Raw genomic sequence first — 19327 nt, 5'->3', positions numbered from 1 at the left:
CGAGACCATCAATACTATTCCTGGTCTCAATTTCAAATTGCTACAAGACAGAATCTGATTCTTCTGCCTGTAGCCTACACTTGGTCTAATCAGCTCTGGGTGGTGAGTCATGAAATAACTAACGGCTATGGGGAGCTCTTGGACATCATGGATAGAAGATGGGAGGCGTCTATCATAGAGGGACAAATCGATGGTTCTAGCAAGAGAGGAAAAGGAGAGAGGTTTAGAAAAATGTAGTAGATTAAATGTTGCTCAGTCCTCACTTGCTATAAAGTACTGTTGAATACCCAGGTGTGTATATCCGGCTTTGGAGAAGTATCTATTTTTCCATGAGAAAGTTGAAATAGATCGATGGGTTATCAGCCCTGGCTCATCATATGAATACCATGGGAGGTTTTAAAAATCTCAATATTTAGGCAGCATTCCCAGACCAAATAAATCGGAATCTCTATGGGATCTGAATATCAATTGTTTTAAATGTTCTTTAGATAATTCCAATTTCAGCTAAGGTTCATAACCATTGGACAAGAAAAGTAACTCTCAAATGAGAATCTAGTGAAAATGAATATTGTGATCTAATGGGCTCAAAGTGAGGCAGTGGGGTTCTGCAGGGCTAAAAAGCTCCCCGGTATTGTCAGTAAAGCTTGTCCATAGATTGTACTTAGAGCTGCAAAGCACTAAATTATCCCTGAGTTCTAGCGCAGCCCCAAGACTTTAAGAAAGAATATTTACTCCACAAATATTTATTTTCTGCTCTGTACTGGACCCTTGTGCTCAATGCTAGGGCACAGAAATCTAAGTTCTAGCCCAGAGGGCGGGGGGGGGGGGGCGGTCACATGTAGCCCCATAGCTTGAGAGTGGCTAGAGAAAACATACTATGTATACCACTTTGTCTTTGTTGGAAGTCTGATTATCAGGGATTTTTGTTCGCTTTGTTTTAGTTTTCAAGAAAATGACCTCGTTGAAAAGTCAACTGGCTTCCCTGAAAGAGAAAAGCCAGTTCAAGTCTGGGGCTAAGATCATTTGATACAGAAGGAAGAGAGGTGTTAACATCGAGTAGTTGAGGGTAATATGAGCAAACCATGGAGTCTGTGATGGAGAGAGAAGCTTGGCCCTGGGCAACAATGGAAAATATAGAAGCTAATGCTGGGGAGTAAGAAAATGATCTGTGTGATGTTACATAGATAGGTACATACATAAATGCTCCATTAAAGAATCTTCTTGTTTTCCAGTGGATTCAATGATTAATGAGCCAAGGCCACTCTAAGAGATCATTAAGATGTTGTAGGGCATAGTGAGAGTCCCTAGTAACACCAGAACTAAAGTCGTTCCAAGGCTTATGGTGTAAGTCTACTCACTTCTCAGTAAGCTACTTTGTGCCAGAAAGCCCGGAATGACACAAGTTGTGATGCCTCGTTTCCATATCATAGAGTGGGCATCTAAATAGTAGATGGAGAAAGGCCATAATAAATAGCCTGATTTTCATTCAGCAAATATTCCCAGAGTGCCTCCTGTGCGCCAGGCACTAAATTTGATCAAAGTTTCATGCGTTTTGAAGGTTATTCCAATGCTATTAGCCTTTAATGGCAAGTGCAAGCTGTTTGTCTATACGTGATTACATTTAATCCTTACTAAGACCGGGATGGAGGGGTCAGGCTGATGATGCTGTTGATATTGCTGCTGATGGTGATGGTAGAGATCAGGTGATAGCGGTGGTGTTGCGATGCATTTCCTGTTTAAAGAAAATTTTTAAATGAGCTCCAAAATGGCAAAGGATTATAGAAAGCCCCACAGCTGGTGCATAGATAGCCAGGCTGGGGTAAGAATCCGGATGTCCAAACTCCAACTGTGGCTTGCTGTCCATTCAGCCATGCTGAGGAACTAGAACATAAGTCAGTTGCTGAAGTTTAGCTTTAGGGAGGGCCAGGCAAGAAGCACGAGGAAAGATGAACTAAAACTCCAGGATCTTCACAATATTATGGCTTCATGTACAAGAGAAGGAGAGTTTCACAAAGGCAGCTCCGGAAGTCTCACTGATTTTTCATTTCCAGCTCACATTCTTCTCTCCTGGCAAGGAAGTCTGGAACAAACATCGGTCGTAAAGGAAACGTTTCTCTCTGCCTCACAGATGCATTTCTGTGCCAAAGTTAGCTTCCACCTTTACAGCTAATACACATAAAAAGAGAATATTTAGACAGGCACTTCACAAAAGTGCGGTTAGCTCAGGAAGTCAGAAGCCTATAACTGCCCCCCAAGAAAATGCCGTGCTTTGCAAACGGCTTCAATCTTGCTGGCCTTGCAGCACACACACCGTCTGGTTGTGTTCCAGTCCCACCCACCCCACAGCCAGAGTGAGTCTATCCAAAATGCAAATGTGATTGCCTCTCTGGGGGGCTAAACATTCTCAATGGCTCCCTCATCTGCGGAAGAAATTCAGGCTCCTCAGCTTAGCACGCAATGCCTTTTGTGACGTGGCCACTGCTGACCGCTCCAGCCTTTTTTTCCTTCCCACCTTCCAGCCTTCCGTAAAGTGCTTCAGCAAAAGCAGATCGCATGTAGCTGCGGCCCTGCTTATTAAACTCACAGCGTGATGTTCCTATGCCTTTGATTATGCTGGGTCCGCGGCAGGAAGGCTGTCTCTGCTTTCCTCACCCGGCACACTGGCTCTCATCCTTAAGGACTCACCTTCTCCAAAAACCCATCTTGGACCAGTCTCAGCAGAGGGGCCACCTCGGGCATAATTCTGTCAGACTATGCCATATCTGTGAGTTGGTTTTTTTTTTGTTTTGTTTCGTTTTGTTTTTACAGCAAACCCATTCACCATCGTGGTCGCCCCTCCTCCAAGCAATCATTGAGGCTCTACTAGGTTGTAATCACTTTACATGTATTCTTATTTTAAATATTCATCCAGCTCTACGGGATTTGAAAGTAACCAAAAACAAACACAAACAAAAACAAAACCTGGAGCTTCCCAAATGTAACAGTGCCTGGAATACAGTAAGCATAGTATTGTGCAGTAATTTGTACAGCTGAAAGGATAACTACTTATTCATTTTTAAAAATAGGCTTTATTTTTAGAGCAGTCTTGGATTTACAAAAACACTGAAAATGCAGTGCAGAAAGCTACCATATACTCTGTATCCAGTTTTCCCTATTATTGACATCATACATTACTACAATAAATGAACCAATATTTGTATATGAATATTAACTAAAGTTTATAGCCTATTCAGATTACCTTAGTTTTTACCTATTGTCCTTTCTTCTCCAGGATCCTGTGCAAGACACCACAGTACATTTTGTTCTCACGTCTCCTTGGGCTCCTCTCAGTTGTGACAGTTTGTCAGACTTGCCTTGTTTTTTGATGACCTGGGCAGCTTTGAGGAGTACTACTCAAGTGTTTTGTAGGATGCCCCTCTATAGGAATTTGATGTTTTACTCATGACTAGTCTAGAGTTGTGGGTTGTTTTTTTTTTTAAGTTTTTATTTTAATTCCACTTAGTTAACTTCCAGTGTAATATTAGTTTCAGGTATACAATATAGTGATTCAACAATTCCATACAACACCCACTGCTCATCAAGGTAAGCGCACTCCTTAATCCTCATCACTTGTTCAACCCATCCCCCTCTCCTCCGTTACCATCAGTTCTCTATAGTTAAGAGTCTCTGTCTTGCTTTGTCTCTTTTTCCCTCTTGTTTCTTAAATTCCACATATGAGTGAAATCATATAGTATTTATCTTTCTCTGACTGACTTCACTTAGCAATATACTCTCTAGCTCCATCCGTGTTGCTGCAAATGGCAAGATTTCATTTTTTATGGCTGAGTAATATTCCAATGCATATGTATATATGTACCATATCATCGTTACCCATTCATCTATCAATAGACACATGTGCAGCTTCCATATCTTGACTGTTGTAAACAATGCTGCTATAAACATGTACCCTTTGAATTGTGTTTTTGGTTTCTTTTTTAATTTATTTATTTTGAGAGAGAGAGAGAGAGAGCACGTGCGCACACACCCACATGTGGGAGAGGGGCAGAGAAAGGGGAGAGACAGAGAATCCCAAGCAGGCTCCAGCCTGTCAGCACTGAGCCTGACATGGGGCTCAACCTCATGAACCAGGAGATCATGACCTGAGGTGAAACCAAGAGTCAGATGCTTAACTGACTGAGCCCCTTGTATTCTTTGGGTAAATACCTAGTAGTGCAATTATTGGGTCATAGGGTAGTTCTATTTTTAACTTTTGGAGGAAGCTCCATACTGTTTTCCACAGTGGCTGCATCAATGTGCTTTCCCACCAACAGTGCAAGAGGGTTCCTTTTTCTCCATATCCTCACCAACACATGTTGCTTCTTGTGTTGTTGATTTTAGACATTCTGGTAAGTGTGATATCTCATTGTAGTTCCAATTTGCATTTCCCTGATGATGAGTGATGTTGAGCATCTTTTCATGTGTCTGTTGCCCATCTGTATATCTTCTTTGAAAAAATGTCTGTTCTGCCTTCTACCTTTTTTTAATTGGATTTTTTTTAATTTTATAAGTTCTTTATATATTTTGGATACTAATCCTTTATCAGAGTTATGTCATTTGCAAATATCCTCCCCCCTTCTGTAGGTTGCCTTTTATTTTTGTTGATTGTTGGCTCCATTATTGTTTTGATGTAGTCCCAATAGTTCATTTCTGCTTTTGTCTCCCTTGTCTCAGGAGACCTATCTAGGAAAAAGTTGCTACTGCTGATGTCAGAGAAGTTACTGCCTGTGCTCTCTTCTAGGATTTTCATGGTTTCAGGTCTCATATTTAGGTTTTTAATCCATTTTGAATTTATTTTTGTATATGATATGAGAAAGTGGTCCAATTTCATTCTTTTACATGTTGCTATTCAGTTTTCCCACACCATTTGTTGAAGAAACCGTCTTTTTTCCATTGGACATTCTTTCCTGCTTTGTCAAAGATTAATTGACCATATAATTATGGATTCATTTCTGGGTTTTCTATTCTGTTCTATTGATCTATGTGTCTATTTTTGTGCCAGCACCATACTCTTGATTACTACAGCTTTGTAATATAACTTGAAGCCTGGAATTATGATGCTTCTAGCTTTGCTTTTCTTTTTCAAGGTTTCTCTGCTTATGTGGGGTCTTTTGTGGTTCTATATAAATTTTAGGATTTTTTGTTGTAGCTCTGGGAAGAATGCTGGTGGTACTTTGATAGGGATTGCATTACATGTGTAGATTGCTTTGGGGAGTATAGACATTTTAACAATATTTGTCCTTATAATCCATGAGCATGGAATATCTTTCCATTTCTTTGTGTCATCTTTAATTTCTTTCATCATTGTTGTATAGTTTTCAGAGTTAATGTTGTGGAGTTTTGAGAGTAAAACCACAGTGGTCAAGTTTCACTTCTCTCCTATCATATCAAGGATTCTTAGTATCCACATGACTTACGTCTATGGATGTTTGACTTTCATCCCCTGGCTGAGGTAGTGTTGGTCAAGTTTCTCTACTGTTAAATTACTCATGTTTCTCCCTTTTTCATATTTTTTTGGAACAAAGTCACTGTGCAGAGACCAAACTTGAGGAGTCTGGAGTTATGCCTCCCCCTTCTTAAGGGCAAAGTGTCTACATAATTATTTGGAACTCCACACAGGATGTATGTCTCTTTTCTCAATTACATTTATTTAATCACTTATTTAGACAAGTATAGACTCATAAATATTTATTCTCTATTTTGGTTTTAATACAGTACTACTTAATTTTGTTGTTTAAATTATACCAGCTTTGGCCATTGAAAAAGTTCTTTCAGCTGATTTCTGTGCCTCTTTGACTCCCCCCACCCCAATCAATTGTAAGCCCTTTAATTTTTTGAGTACTTTCTTCCTTTTTTTTTTTTAAAGTTTATTTATTTACTTTGAGAGAGAGAGTGGGATGAGAGCCGGGAAAGGGCAGAGAGAGAGAGGGAGAGAGAGAATCCCAAGCAGGCTCCATGCTATAACTGCAGTGCCTGATGTGGGGCTTGATCTCACAACCCGTGGGATCGTGACCTGAGCTGAAACCAAGAGTCTGATGAGTCTTTCTGATCCAGGCTCATCTTGCTTACTTCCTGCTGTGGCACTGAAGTCAGCAATTTCTTCTAGAAGCCCAGTTCACTAACCAAGATCTTGCTTCTAGCTGTGCACATTGCTATTGGGGTGTTGTTTCTTCTTGGTGTTCTCAGCTGAGAAAAAAAATTATAAGTATTATGTATGTATCTGTATACCAACTCCTGTATATATGCATCTATCTATCTATCTATCTATCTACACACACACTCATGTATATACACACATGAATATTTCTGCCGTAACCATCTGTATCTATATCCAGCTAAACATGAGTTCATACTCCTATCTCCAGCTTTAATCCATTACATTAATCACTCTAGCCTCCTTACCTTGCTTATCTGTAAATTCCTGCTTAAACAGTGAGAAACCCAGCTCCCATCACCTGCCATCCATTTACTGAATTGTTTAGTTCCAGTATGCATGTCTAACTGCATCAGAATTATTAACCTGTAGCCCTTGGGGAAACAGCATTATCAACCTGAGTACAGTGCTTATGTGTGGTTCTTTTTGCCGTTAATCTTACAGACTCCACTTACTTCCAAAGTTACCGCTATCAGCACCTTCTCCCGCTGCCTGCTTCAGCGAGATTGTCTTACACATTTTTAATACAGTTGGAGTCTCTTGTCACAGTCTACATTTCTTTCTGGGGTTCCCCTGATTTCCTAAATGATTTTTTTATGTGCATGCATTAAGGTTTATCCTTTTGTGCTGTACAGTTCAATTATTCATTCACTCTTCATCATCTATTCATTCCCTAGTCATTCATTGTTTACAGCACTCCTATCACATACTCAAAAATAAGTTGAATTAACTGACATTTAGAAAATGTCTCTACTGGCCTTTAAAGTAGCAGAGAAAGATTAGAATCTACAGAGAGGAATAGAATAAACTCTACCAGAGCGTAGCATGAAAAAATTCCTGCAGTAGAGAATTAAAGCTGGCTAGGAGTCTCCTGGCTGCCACGCTGATGAAAAGAAACATAGCAGGGTCCGAGGACAGACAGATCATCTCCTGGTCCGGAACACTGAGTGGTAGCTGTAAGGGCTCACTTTACAGTGCTGTGATACACCATCTGGGCCTGGCACGTCTGTGGGGAGTTGTAAAGTCCGTATATGTGGACTAGTGGACTAGGGTTCACTTTCGATCTACATGCAGACTCCCAGGTGGCAAGAGTTCAAATTCACCCTAAGGCCAGAGAAGCTTGCGTTTCAGATTCCTTCTGGTTGCTCCAGGGATCTCTCCCCTAGAAGCTCAGGAGAGCATGTGAGATTTGCTGCCACCACTGGTTAAGAGCCTTCATCATCACCATCATCAGGAGGAACATTTGAAGAGACGTGTTACCCCTGTCTTTACAAAATGCTTGTACTTGTTCTTCCTCTTCGTATGTTCATGCCCACCTCGGAAGTCTTACCTGGTACCTGGTTATCCCCGTCTTACAGATAAGTGCAAGGTCAGAGAGGGCTTGATTTCCTGGTGGCCCACAGTGAGGACAAGGTACTCAACCCCAGGATCCAGCTTTCTCCTGACTCCCCAGAGTGTTTCTGTTTCCATCACCCTTAATGACTTGGGGACAGAACCCCAAATAAAGGTCATCTGACCCTGAGACTGCATCCTCATTTGTGATTCCTGTGAGAATCTATTTTAGAGGGACTGAGATTTCATATATATGGACTTTACACTCCCCACAGGCATGCCAGGCCCAGATGTTGTATCACAGCACTGTAAAGTGGCCCATGGCCCTCTTTGACAAAGAAAGCAGATGTTCCCTTTTGTCTTTCCAGGTCCTTCTTAGGTACCAATATCTTCTCATATCTCACATCATTTTTTTAAGTACTCAGAAACAAAGAAGAATGAAAACTTGTGAACAGTCGGAGAAGGTTGTGTTCATTCCATTCCCATTCTGTTTGCACACACATATTCAGAGATTTTTCACTCTGATTTTACACACAGAGTTCAAATGTCAGTAATTACTTGATACCTAGGCTTACAGAATATTCAAAACAGAAACTGAAAGAGAGGCAAGCAGGTATTAGAAGGATTAGGCATAAAGTATTTAAAATAGGAAACTGTCAGGGAATGCTTAGTTTGGGGGCGCAGTGTCTCTGGGCACCTCCATTTCCCCTGAGAGCACTGGTTCATTGAAGCACAGTGCTATAATCTGTGCTCAGAAAAATGTTTCCAAAATATTTTTTTAGGTACAAATATTTTAAGTGGTGACAATTTAAAAAATGTTATTCAAAATGATTAAAATAAGTAAACATTTCTGTATTTAAACTAGGTAAGCCTTAAATCTGTGGAAATCAAGATTACACAGTATTACGCGTAAACTCAATCAACATTTACTGTGTATAAACTGTGCAACAGGAATTGGGGATAGAGAAATAAATAATATTGATCCCTGTCTTCAGGAAGCTCAACATCTAATTTGAGCATCTGTCCCCAGGGGTCTGGATTGCTGATGTTTTGGGGCATAAAAGGCTGATGGTTAAACCTTTCCGCTCTATGAGTCTTGAGGACTCCTGGAGGTGAGAACCACTGAATCAAACACTTAAAGTTTGAGAAGAAGCAACAAGGAAGGATGGAAAGAGGGAAAGAACCCTGTTACCTTACTGAATTTGGGCAGATGGAAAAAAAGTCTTATCCAAAAATTTCTACTCTGTGGATCCATATAAATTTAGCCAAATGCCATAAGTAAAAGGGTAATTTTACAAACACCATCCCCTCCATGATTTGTAAGTTAGCAATGTAGGTGTTATTATCCCACTTTCATGGGGGTACAAAACTGAGGCCTCAAGAGTCGGACCATCCTACCCAAGCTTAGGCTAGGGTAGCCAGGCATGGTTAGGGCTGGATGCGAATCCAGGCCTGTCCCATTTGGTGTGAAATCTCGGCCCTCTTCACTAGGCAACATCGCCTTCAGCCATAGGAGGTTGGACTGACGAGAGAAGTGTCTACAATGATGTGCTACGAAAAGAAAAAAAGAAAAGAAAACGCATCCTTAGGATTCCCTTCACAAGAGAGGCAAGTGCTAACTCCTCATTCATCCATGACTGAGTACCTAATCCATCCCCTTGTAACATGGCCACTCCATCGGTGAGGGTTATAGTGCATTCCAGTTGGGTGGCTTGAGAGTTTAATAAAAAGAATATTTACTAAAAAAAAAAAAAAAAAAAAAAAAAAAAAAAAAAAAATATTTACTAAAGACATAGTGCCATGTAGCAAACCCACAGGGCATGTGTATAGTAGCCCAAGCTGAGTCAAGAAGCAAGGGGAGGGAAACAGTGACTGGAATCTGGAGAGGGAGACCTGAGAGCAGAAGGACTTCTAACAGGAGCTGTGCCCTTCCTTTTGAGGGGGGTGAAGTCATCCATGGTACCCACAGTGAGGGAACCAGGGGAATAAATGATACCCTCTCAGTCTTTTTTTTTTCTCCCTCCTTTCAACCTCCTGATGGATTCCCCATTGGCCCAATCCATCTGGAAGCTGGGAGGTGAGGGACCCCATGAAGCCAAGCACAGAGCGGAATGAAAAGGGGAAAGTACATCTGGGGAAGGAAATAATACACCCCCCCCCACCCCACCGATGCTTTCCAACATGGAATAAACTTAGCATCAAAAGATGTTTTTCCATTGGGATCAGAAGAAATCTCATGATCGGTGCTTGCTTTGGGAGCATATATACTTATGGTCTTTTTTAGTACAGCTTTCCAGGAGCTAAGAGTAATTGATTGGAAGTGGCATAGAGGTTGGGATACATTTGCCTAATCCCAGCCTTAACTTGTCCCTTATTTTTCTTTGATTGGTTTGATCATTTTGATACCAGTAATGGCTTATAATTTTTTTGTGTGATTAGCTAGAAACCCAGCATAGGTAACACTTTATGGATTTAAAATATCCAGGGATGGGGCGCCTGGGTGGCTCAGTCGGTTAAGCGTCTGACTTCGGCTCGGGTCATGATCTCGCGGTCTGTGAGTTCGAGCCCCGCGTCGGGCTCTGTGCTGACAGCTCAGAGCCTGGACCCTGTTTCAGATTCTGTGTCTCCCTCTCTCTCTGACCCTCCCCCGTTATGCTCTGTCTCTCTCTGTCTCAAAAATAAATAAACATTAAAAAATTTTTTTTAAAAAATAAATAAAATAAAATATCCAGGGAGGAGTGCCTGAGTGGCTCAGTTGGTTAAGTGTCCAACTCCTGATTTTGGCTCAGATTATGATTTTGGCTCAGGTCATGAGATCAAGCCTGGTATTGGGTTCCATGCTGTGCATGGAGCCTGCTGAAGATTCTCCCTCTCCCTCTTCCTCTGCCCCTCCCTGCCCCCCCCCTTACTCTCTCACTCTCTGACTCTTACTCTCAAAAAAAAAAAAAAAAAAAATCCAGGAGACAGTAATGTCATGAAAGTAGCAATGGACTTGGTTTTAGAAATTTTCATATCTTACAAACTGGGTGACCTTGGGCAAGCCATGTGCCTTATCAGAGTCTCAGATCTTCTCAGGGAATGTCACCAAAAAGATGTGACTGTCACTTGACCCGTGAGCTAGACCTGGGCACTCAGAGGTCGCTCACCCCTTTCCTTGTCCTTGGAATGTGCCTTTTCTGTTCCCAGAGGCTGCTCCAAGGACATAGCCTTGAGATTGTGACATGGTATTGAAAACACTTGCATGGTATACGTGACTGAGGACATTGAAGGCCTCTTTATAAACTTTTAAGATTTGGCAGGTAAGGTGCAGGGATCCATTCATCTTGCTGCTGCCTAAGACAAGTTTGCATGTAAGTTCCCATTGCCTATTAAGTCCACCATCTACCAACTTGAAGCGTCCTCTTTCTTTGGCCTCTCCCTGCACTCCAATAGTGGGGGCTGGTTTCAGATTACACCTGGGAAGTTCTGGGAGGCTTACAAACCAACAGATCTCACTGGTGTGAAATAGGAATATGAAGTTATTTCTCAGGATGGTACAATTCTGAACAACAAAAATGTGGTTATATTACACACAAGAGGGATATGATTTTTCATATTACATTTCAGTGAGGCATTATAGTAGTTTAAAAAATCAACCTCTAGGTTGATAAAGACTTCAAACCTGGGCTCGGGAACTTCCTAGCTGGGTGACAATGAGCAAATTCCATAATGTTTCTGAACCTTAGTTTTCTAATTTATAAAACAGTACTAACCAGAGCACCCAGCTCACGGGCCATTCTTTACCTGTTCATAATAAACAGTAACAGTAACCATGGGTGTTAGTTATTACTGCCTCATCCTAGATGCAAAGGATGCCTTCAAAGCAATGGTCAAGTCCATAGTCCAGGTCATTCTTTAATGAAACAGCACTCACGGTGCCCTGGTATTCTTTAGGATGCATTATCTCGCTGGAGACAAACATCAACAGTTAACATCTACCACTCTTGAGACCATAGGTCATAAACAGAATTAAACTCCTGAGTGCTGCCTGCTTCTAGTGTTCCTCCTGGATTTTGTTTATCAAAGATACTTTTAAATTATTTTTTTTTTCAACGTTTATTTATTTTTGGGACAGAGAGAGACAGAGCATGAACGGGGGAGGGGCAGAGAGAGAGGGAGACACAGAATCGGAAACAGGCTCCAGGCTCTGAGCCATCAGCCCAGAGCCCGACGCGGGGCTCGAACTCACGGACCGCGAGATCGTGACCTGGCTGAAGTCGGACGCTTATCCGACTGCGCCACCCAGGCGCCCTATCAAAGATACTTTTGCTTTAGTCTCGTGATTTTCCATATAAGCTGATTGAACTCACTCGCTTGGCAGTCAGATCGGCACATCTCCTGTTTCTGCTAATTTGCTAGTTGACCCTGTATAAACCACCTAATTTTCTAGGTCTCATCAAACTCGATAGATAGATAAGATATGTAGATAGATATATAGATAGATCGAATTTACACTAGTAAACCCACTCAATTTCCATTTCAAAAATTCTGTGATTCCATCAACCATTCTCTGAAAGTAAATTCACTTATTCCTGGAGTTCCTTTATCACTCTTCACACATAGAAAGTGTTCAACAGACTCAAAAGAACACACAAATATCAAGCACCTACTATGTGCCTGACACCAGATACGTACTTAATAAAGTCTGGATGTTTTCTGAAACAAACAGTGTCTTCCATATCAATTTCCCAAACCAAGACTTTCATCTGTCTCCAACGCAGTAGAAGCAACTCACATGAATCTCACCTTTGTTAAATTCTGCAGTGGACATAAAGGCTCCGAAATTCCATATGGATGCACGTTGCTGAGCTTTGATTCATACTTAATTTCCTAAAATGAGACGGGAGGATTAGTTGAATAAAGGGCTGTGGTATAAAGAGCAATACATATGTCTTCTTGGCTAATGTCTGCTCTTTTTCCAGTTATTAGAGTTAATGCCATCACAGGAAGGGAGCAGAGTTGTTTTTCCCCAGTAGAACAACAGGGGGAATGTACTGCAGATAAGAAACATTTCTGGAAACGGAAACAGAATAGCTGTATACATGACAGCTTGATCTGGGAAGCCTGACAATCTTCCCCCTTTCCTCATCTTTAATTCTGATTACTGCCAGACTGAGATCTATCTATCAGTTCTCAATGCTCTTTGCAAGAAAGGTTTCATTGTGAAGGAGGGGGGCTGGCCTTATTTTACCAGTAGAAGGCTATTATCTTGCAACAGCTGTTTATAGTTAACTGCAGCCCATACTTAAAGCCTGAACGCTAGAGCCTTATTTAGTGCCTGTGGATTTGCGGTGAACAGAGTCAGGCTTAACTCTTTGTTCTCCCTGGAGTTGATGGCTTCAGTGGGGATTCGAGATGGAGAGGGTCTTTAACAAAGAGGGTGGAAATAGATGGAGGGTTGCAGCTCACAAGTGGAGCAAACAGTTCCACGTAACGATGGTAAATATTGAGGTATTATGATCTCTTACGGATGTGCTGAGCACTTTGTAGGTATTATTTCAGTGAATTTTGACCAAAAGTGCTCTGATATTGATATAGTTGTGCCCATTGCACAGGTGAATAAATGGAGGCTCAGGCAATGAATGCTGGGATTCAAATCCACATGAATCCAGTTATAGAGCCAGAGTGCTTAATTCCTACGTTATATTGTATTAAGTCTCCCATTATTCCAGAGGTGTTAGCTGAAGATACTCAGTGCTTTGCACTGTGGTGCTGTACTATCTATTAGAGAAAGAAAGTTTCCACCCAGAGGACTCTCAGGCTGGCCAGAAAGGTGAGTGAATACAGGTAATGCACTGCAAACAAAGAAAATCAGTAAAAAGTACAGAGACTTTTCAGGGTGGAGAGAGTAGATGAGGACCCAGAGGAATTTAGGGAAGGAGCAGAGTTTACTATATAACAAAACAAAACAAAACAAAACAACAAAAAAAACCCACTAATTTCAAGAAGGAAACCCAGCTGCAAAAAAAAAAAAAAAAAAAAAGGAACAGTGCAGACAGGCTGATGTAACCAGAGGATTATTGAGGGGACCGAGGGATACAACCAGAACCCCGGAAGCATCTTGGCTGCCCAGCCAGGAACTTAGACTTGATTCTCCAGGATACGAGCAACGAGGTGGTCAGATGCGCATTTCAGAAGGACCACTCCAGTTGCGGTAGGAAGATGTTTTGGAGGGAGTAAAGCAGAGGAGGTGAGAAGAGTTAGGATGTACTGTGATGATCCAGGAAGAGGAGAATGGTGCCAGGACAGTGGAAATGGGCAGCGGGAACTGGATCAAACAGATGCATCGCAGGTAAGAACAAATAAAATGGTGTTCAGCCTCCTTGCCTCACTCAAGACTAAAAAGAGGTTAAATTTTCCAGCAGGAAGTTGGACGGAACATTGCTCCAACCACTAACTCAACCCCAAATGACATACATTCCTGAGGGTTACAATGCTAATCAGTGGCATTTGGCGGTGGTGGGTGAGACCATGCCAGCAACACACACACACACACACACACACACACACACACACACACACAGAGTTTCATTTTCTCAGCACGTCTGGAATTTTTGTTCTTTGTTTGACTCCAACATCTTTCCAGATGACAAAGAAAACCAAAGATCTCTCAGCCCATTGTTAAGCACAAAGAGAGGCGAAGTCGGGGGTTGTGGGGGAAAGTTGGCGGACTCTGAATTTTTATTCTCTGCGAGGAGGTTCGCAACAATTCACAGTGGGAGAGAGAGTGGCTTGCCAGAGGGCTCCATGTGACTGGGCTAAACTAGAAGAATATGTCAAGTTCAAGATGAAAAGACAGCCCTTGCAGTTGAAAAAGGAGCTGGGAGCTAATGGAGCTGGGGAAGGGGGCCTTTACAAAGGAAAGTGCTTATTTGCAAACTTGCTTCTCTCTAGCAAATGCTCCCAGGACCTCTGGAAAAGGAATTCCTGGACACAGGCCTTCCCGTTGAGCCGTTAGTGATCTGCGGTTAATTACCTCTCGCCAGGCTCCCCTTCTGCAGCCAGTCCGTGGGGTGGCTGCAGAGGTTTGGGGTGGAGGTTTTGCCCTTTTAATTCCAACATTCAACAAAGTTAAACTCCTACAACTGCAGAGCTAGAAGAAACCTTACTTCTTCTGCTCTAAGTTCCTAATTTTTATAGTGGCAGGAGTCCTGGGTCAGACAAAGCAGGGAGAAAGGCAAAGCCAGCATGGGAGGCCTGGGGGTCTGTGGGTGGTCCATGAGCAAGGTGGGGCCCTCATGCTGGGAGGGTATTCTAGGAGATCCTGACTGTCACTCAGCAAGAAGATCTGCCTTCATTGTAGGAAGTGGAGCGTTCCCATCATTTAGGCCCAGATTTGCTTACACTGGCCAGATGGGCTAAGGCCACTTCTGCTGCCCTTTCATGCTCCCATTCTTTTACAGCAAAATAAAACCAGTCTTTCCTGAGAAGAAAGTGCATTAGATTAGTCAGGACTCTGCAAAGATAGATAAATAGGTAAGTGGAGATTTATTTTGAGGAATTAGCTGATGGGATTGTAGGCGCTGGCAAACCTGAAATAGAGCAGGCTCAAGGGCTGGAGGTTCAGGTCAGAGTTGATGTTGTGGTCTCGAGGAGAATTCTTTCATCATCAGGAAACCTCTCTTTGGTCTTCAGGTCTTCAACTGATTGGATGGGGCCCACTTACATTAGGGATGGTGATTTGCTTTATGCGAACCCCACTGATTTAAATGTTACGCTTTAAAAACATACCTGGGGCACCTGGGGGCTTAGGTTAAGCGTCAATCCAACTCTTGATCTCTGTCTCACAGTTTCGTGAATTCGAGTGCCACATTGGGCTCTGTGTGGACAGCTCAGAGCCCGCCTGGCATTCTCTCTCTCCTCTCTGTCCCTCCCCTGCTCACACGTACTCTCCCTCTCTCAAAGTAAAGAAATGAACATTAAAAAAAATAAAAAACAAAACAATATATTTGTGTTTGACAAAACAACTGAGGACCACAGCCTAGCTAAGTTGACCCATAAAATTAACCATCACAGAAGGAATTCCAACAGTGTCCCAAATGTGTCAGTAGTCTCTATTGGGAGATCCTGGGGATGAAGCCCTGTCTAGGGATTTTCATCCTTCCTCCCCTGACAAGAGTTTAACACATGCCATTTTAGATCTGCCAGCACCCCCACCCATCTCTTCATCCCTAATCGTAGCATTTCCTCATTCCAAAAGTAAACGTAAATCATAAGATGAGCAAAGCCAGGACTCTGCTTCTAGATCATAGATCTCATAACTGGCATGAGCCCTTGGCAGGGGTCTGTTGAGGAATCTAGAAACCCTAAGGTTATTTGGTGCCTTTTATCTCCATGATTTACTCATTCCATAACTGGAAGCCTTTTATCTCCCACTCCCGTTCACCCATTGTATGCAGCCTTCCCCACCCCTCCCCTGTAGCAGCCATCAGTTTGTTCTCTGTATTTATGGGTCTGTTTCTGCTTTTTGTTTGTTTATTCATTTGTTTTTTAGATTCCACGTATAAGTGAAATCATGTGGCATTTGTCTTTGGCTTATTTCATGTAGCATAATACCTTCTGGGTCCATCCATGTTGTTGCAAATGGCAAGATCTCATCCTTTTTATGGCTAACACTTCATTGTGTATATACATCATCACATCTTCTTTATTCATTTATCAGTGGACACTTGGGTTGCTTCCATATCTTGACTGGTATGGTCTTCCATATCTTGACTTGACTGGTAAATGCCCAGTATTGGAATTACTGGGTCATATGGTATTTCTATTTCTAATTTTTCGAGAAAACCAACATTCTGTTTTCCATAGTGGCTACACCAGTTTGCATTACCACCAAAAGTGCATGAGTGTTCCTTTTTCTCCACATCTTCATTAATGCCTGTTATTTCACGTCTTTTTAATTTTAGCCACTTTGATGGGTGTAACCTGATAACTCATTGTGATTTGGATTTAGGATTCCCTGATGATTAGTAATGTTGAGCATCTTTTCATATGTGTTGCACATCTACATGTCTTTTTTGGGAGGAAAAATGTCTGTTCAGGTCCTCTGCCCATTTTTAAATTAGATTGTTTGGAGTTTTTGGCATTGAGTTGTATAAGTTCTTTACGTATTTTGGATATTAACCCCTTGTTGAATATATCATTTATGACTATTTCTTCCATTCATCAGAATGCCTTTCATTTTGTTGATGGTTTCTTTTACTATGAAAAAGCTTTATATTTTCATGTAGTTCCATAGTTTATTTTTGCTTTCATTTCCCTTGCCTGGAGAGACGAATCTGGAAAAAATGTTGCTGAGGTCAGTGTCAAATAAGTTATTGCCTGTGTTTTCTTCTAGGAGTTTTATGATTTCATGTTTCACATTTAGGTCCTTAACCCATTTTGAATTTATTTTTGTGTATGCTGTAAGAAAGTGGTCTGGTTTTCCCAGCACCACTTATTGAAGAGACTGTCTTTTCCCCATTGTATATTCTTGCCTCCGTTGTCATAGATTAACTGACCATATAAACATGGTTTTATTTCTGCTGTCTACTCTATGTGTCTGTTTTTGTACCAGTACCATACTATTTTGATTGCCACAGCTTTGTAGTGTATCTTGAAATTTGGGATTGTGAAACCTCCAGATTTGTTGTTCTTTCTCAAGATTACTTTTGCTTTCTGGGCTCTTTTGTAGTTCAATACAAATTTTAGTATTATTTTGTTCTAGGTCTCTGAAAAATGGTGTTGTAATTTTCATCAGGATTGCATTGGCTATGTAGAGTGCTTTTGGGTAGTGTGGACATTTTAACAATATTTTTCCAATTCATGAGAATGGACTATCTTTCTGTTTGTGTCATCTTCAATTTCTTTCAACAATGGTTTATAGTTTTCAGAGTACAGGTCTTTCACCTCCTAGGTTAAATGTATTCCTAGATATTTTATTCTTTTTGGTGCAATTGTAAGTGGGACTGTTTTCTTAATTTGTCTTTCTGCTAATTTTTATTAGTGTATAGAAATTCAACAAATTTCTGTGTATTAATTTTGTATCCTGAAACTTTACTGAATTCATTATTACTTCTAATCGTTTTGGGTGGAGTCGTTAGGGTTTTCTATACATAGTGTCATGTTATCTGCAAATAATAATAGTTCTAATTCTTCCTTACCAATTTGGATGCCTTTTATTTCTTTTTCTTGTCTGATTGTTGTGGCTACAACTTCCAGTACCATGTTGAATAAAAGCAGTGAGAGTGGACATTCTTGTCTTATTCCAGATCGTAATGGAAAAGTTCTCACTTTTTCACCATTGAGTAAGATGCTAGCTGTGGGTTTTTCATATATACTCTTTATTGTGTTGAGGTATGTTGTTTCTAAACCCACTTAGTAGAGAATTTTTATTATGAATGTGTGTTGAATTTTGCATCTATTCTGCATCTATTTGAGATGTTCATATAGTTTTTATTCTTTTTTGATGTGGTGTACCACATTGATTGATTTGTGAATATTGAACCACCCTTGTATCCCCAGGATAAATCCCACTTGATTGTGGTGAGTGATCCTTTTAATGTATCATTACATTTGGTTTGCTTGTATTTGCTGAGGTATTTTGCATCTGTGCTCAGCAGGGAAATTGACCATAGTTTTCCTTTTTTTGTAGTGTCCTTGTTTGGTTTTGCTGTCAAAGTAATGCTGGTCTTGTAGAATGTATTTGGAAACTTTTCTTCCTCCTCTATTTTTTTGGAATAGTATGAGGAGAATAGGTGTAAACTCTTCTTTAAATTTTTGGCAGAATTCACTTGTGAAGCCATCTGGTCCTGACTTTTGTTTGTTGGGAGTTTCTTTTTAATGAACTTAACATTTTTCTTGAGGTTTTTTGCTCTTTATATTCTTTATTCTTTAAAAAAACACAAGAGACAACACAAGGGGAGAAAAGGTCTGGGAGACACAAATTTAAAATAAAAATCAAAAAGTTAGAGCTAAAATATTACTCTCTTATTCTAAAAAAAAATGTATCACTGTCTCATATTGTTTCTTTATACTGCTTTTGGCCTGAAGGTCAGTTTATGTACAAGGAGGGGAAACCGACTCCTTAGATTGGGAATAAAGATTTATACTGGGGTTTTCCAGACTTTAAGTGAACATATTCTGAGAAGCCCCACTATTTTTCTCTCTGCATAAGAAGGGGTCATATTTATAAATACAGGTGGAAAGTCGTGGTATAGGTCTTTGATTTAGGTAAGGGGTATATCCTAAGAAGCTCCTTTAAAAAGTCATTCATGAATGCCTCAGTAGCACCAATTAACCCCCACATAATCCAGTAAAACATAGCTAAAAACTTGGAATGATACAACTCAATCTTTAATAAGAATCACTAATTATTATATGATGATAAATAAAAACAAGACCACCTGAATTTTTGGGGGTGCCTGGGCAGCTCAGTTGGTGAAGCGTCTGACTTTGGCTCAGGTCATGATCTCACAGTTTGTGGGTTCGAGCCCTGCATCAGGCTCTGTGTTGACAGCGTGGAGCCTGCTTCAGATTCTTTGTCTCCCTTTCTCTCTGCCCCTCTCCCACTCATACTCTGTCTTTTTCTCTCTCAAAAATAAATAAACATTAACAAAAAACAGAGATCACTTGAAGTTTTGGGTGCTCGTAGGCAGGTTAAGGACCTTTGCAGGTTGAAAGGGTCATATGATTATCCTGGTGTCACAGTAAATTTTTATGCACAGGCCTCACAGGAATGACATACTATAGACCTATGAGGCCTTAAAAGTATGAACAAATTCTAAC

General features: G+C 40.9%; 1 long non-coding RNA gene across 2 annotated transcripts in view; it reads right to left on the bottom strand.

Annotated features, from left to right (window-relative positions):
• Positions 1 to 6020: 6020 nt before the first annotated feature.
• The window catches only part of LOC115503390, a 386748-nt gene continuing 373441 nt past the window's right edge, over positions 6021 to 19327 (bottom strand). For both annotated transcript variants that reach the window (XR_003965361.1, XR_003965362.1), the window contains 2 exons: positions 12308 to 12391; positions 6021 to 6222 (listed from right to left, as the gene is read on the bottom strand). This is a non-coding gene — a long non-coding RNA (uncharacterized LOC115503390). The remainder of the gene's footprint in view (positions 6223 to 12307; positions 12392 to 19327) is intronic.

Source organism: Lynx canadensis, chromosome E2, assembly GCF_007474595.2.
Source record: "Lynx canadensis isolate LIC74 chromosome E2, mLynCan4.pri.v2, whole genome shotgun sequence".
Classification (NCBI taxonomy): Eukaryota; Metazoa; Chordata; class Mammalia; order Carnivora; family Felidae; genus Lynx; species Lynx canadensis.
The sequence above is the reverse complement of the archived record's forward strand: the minus strand, read 5'-3'. Positions and strand labels throughout refer to the sequence as shown.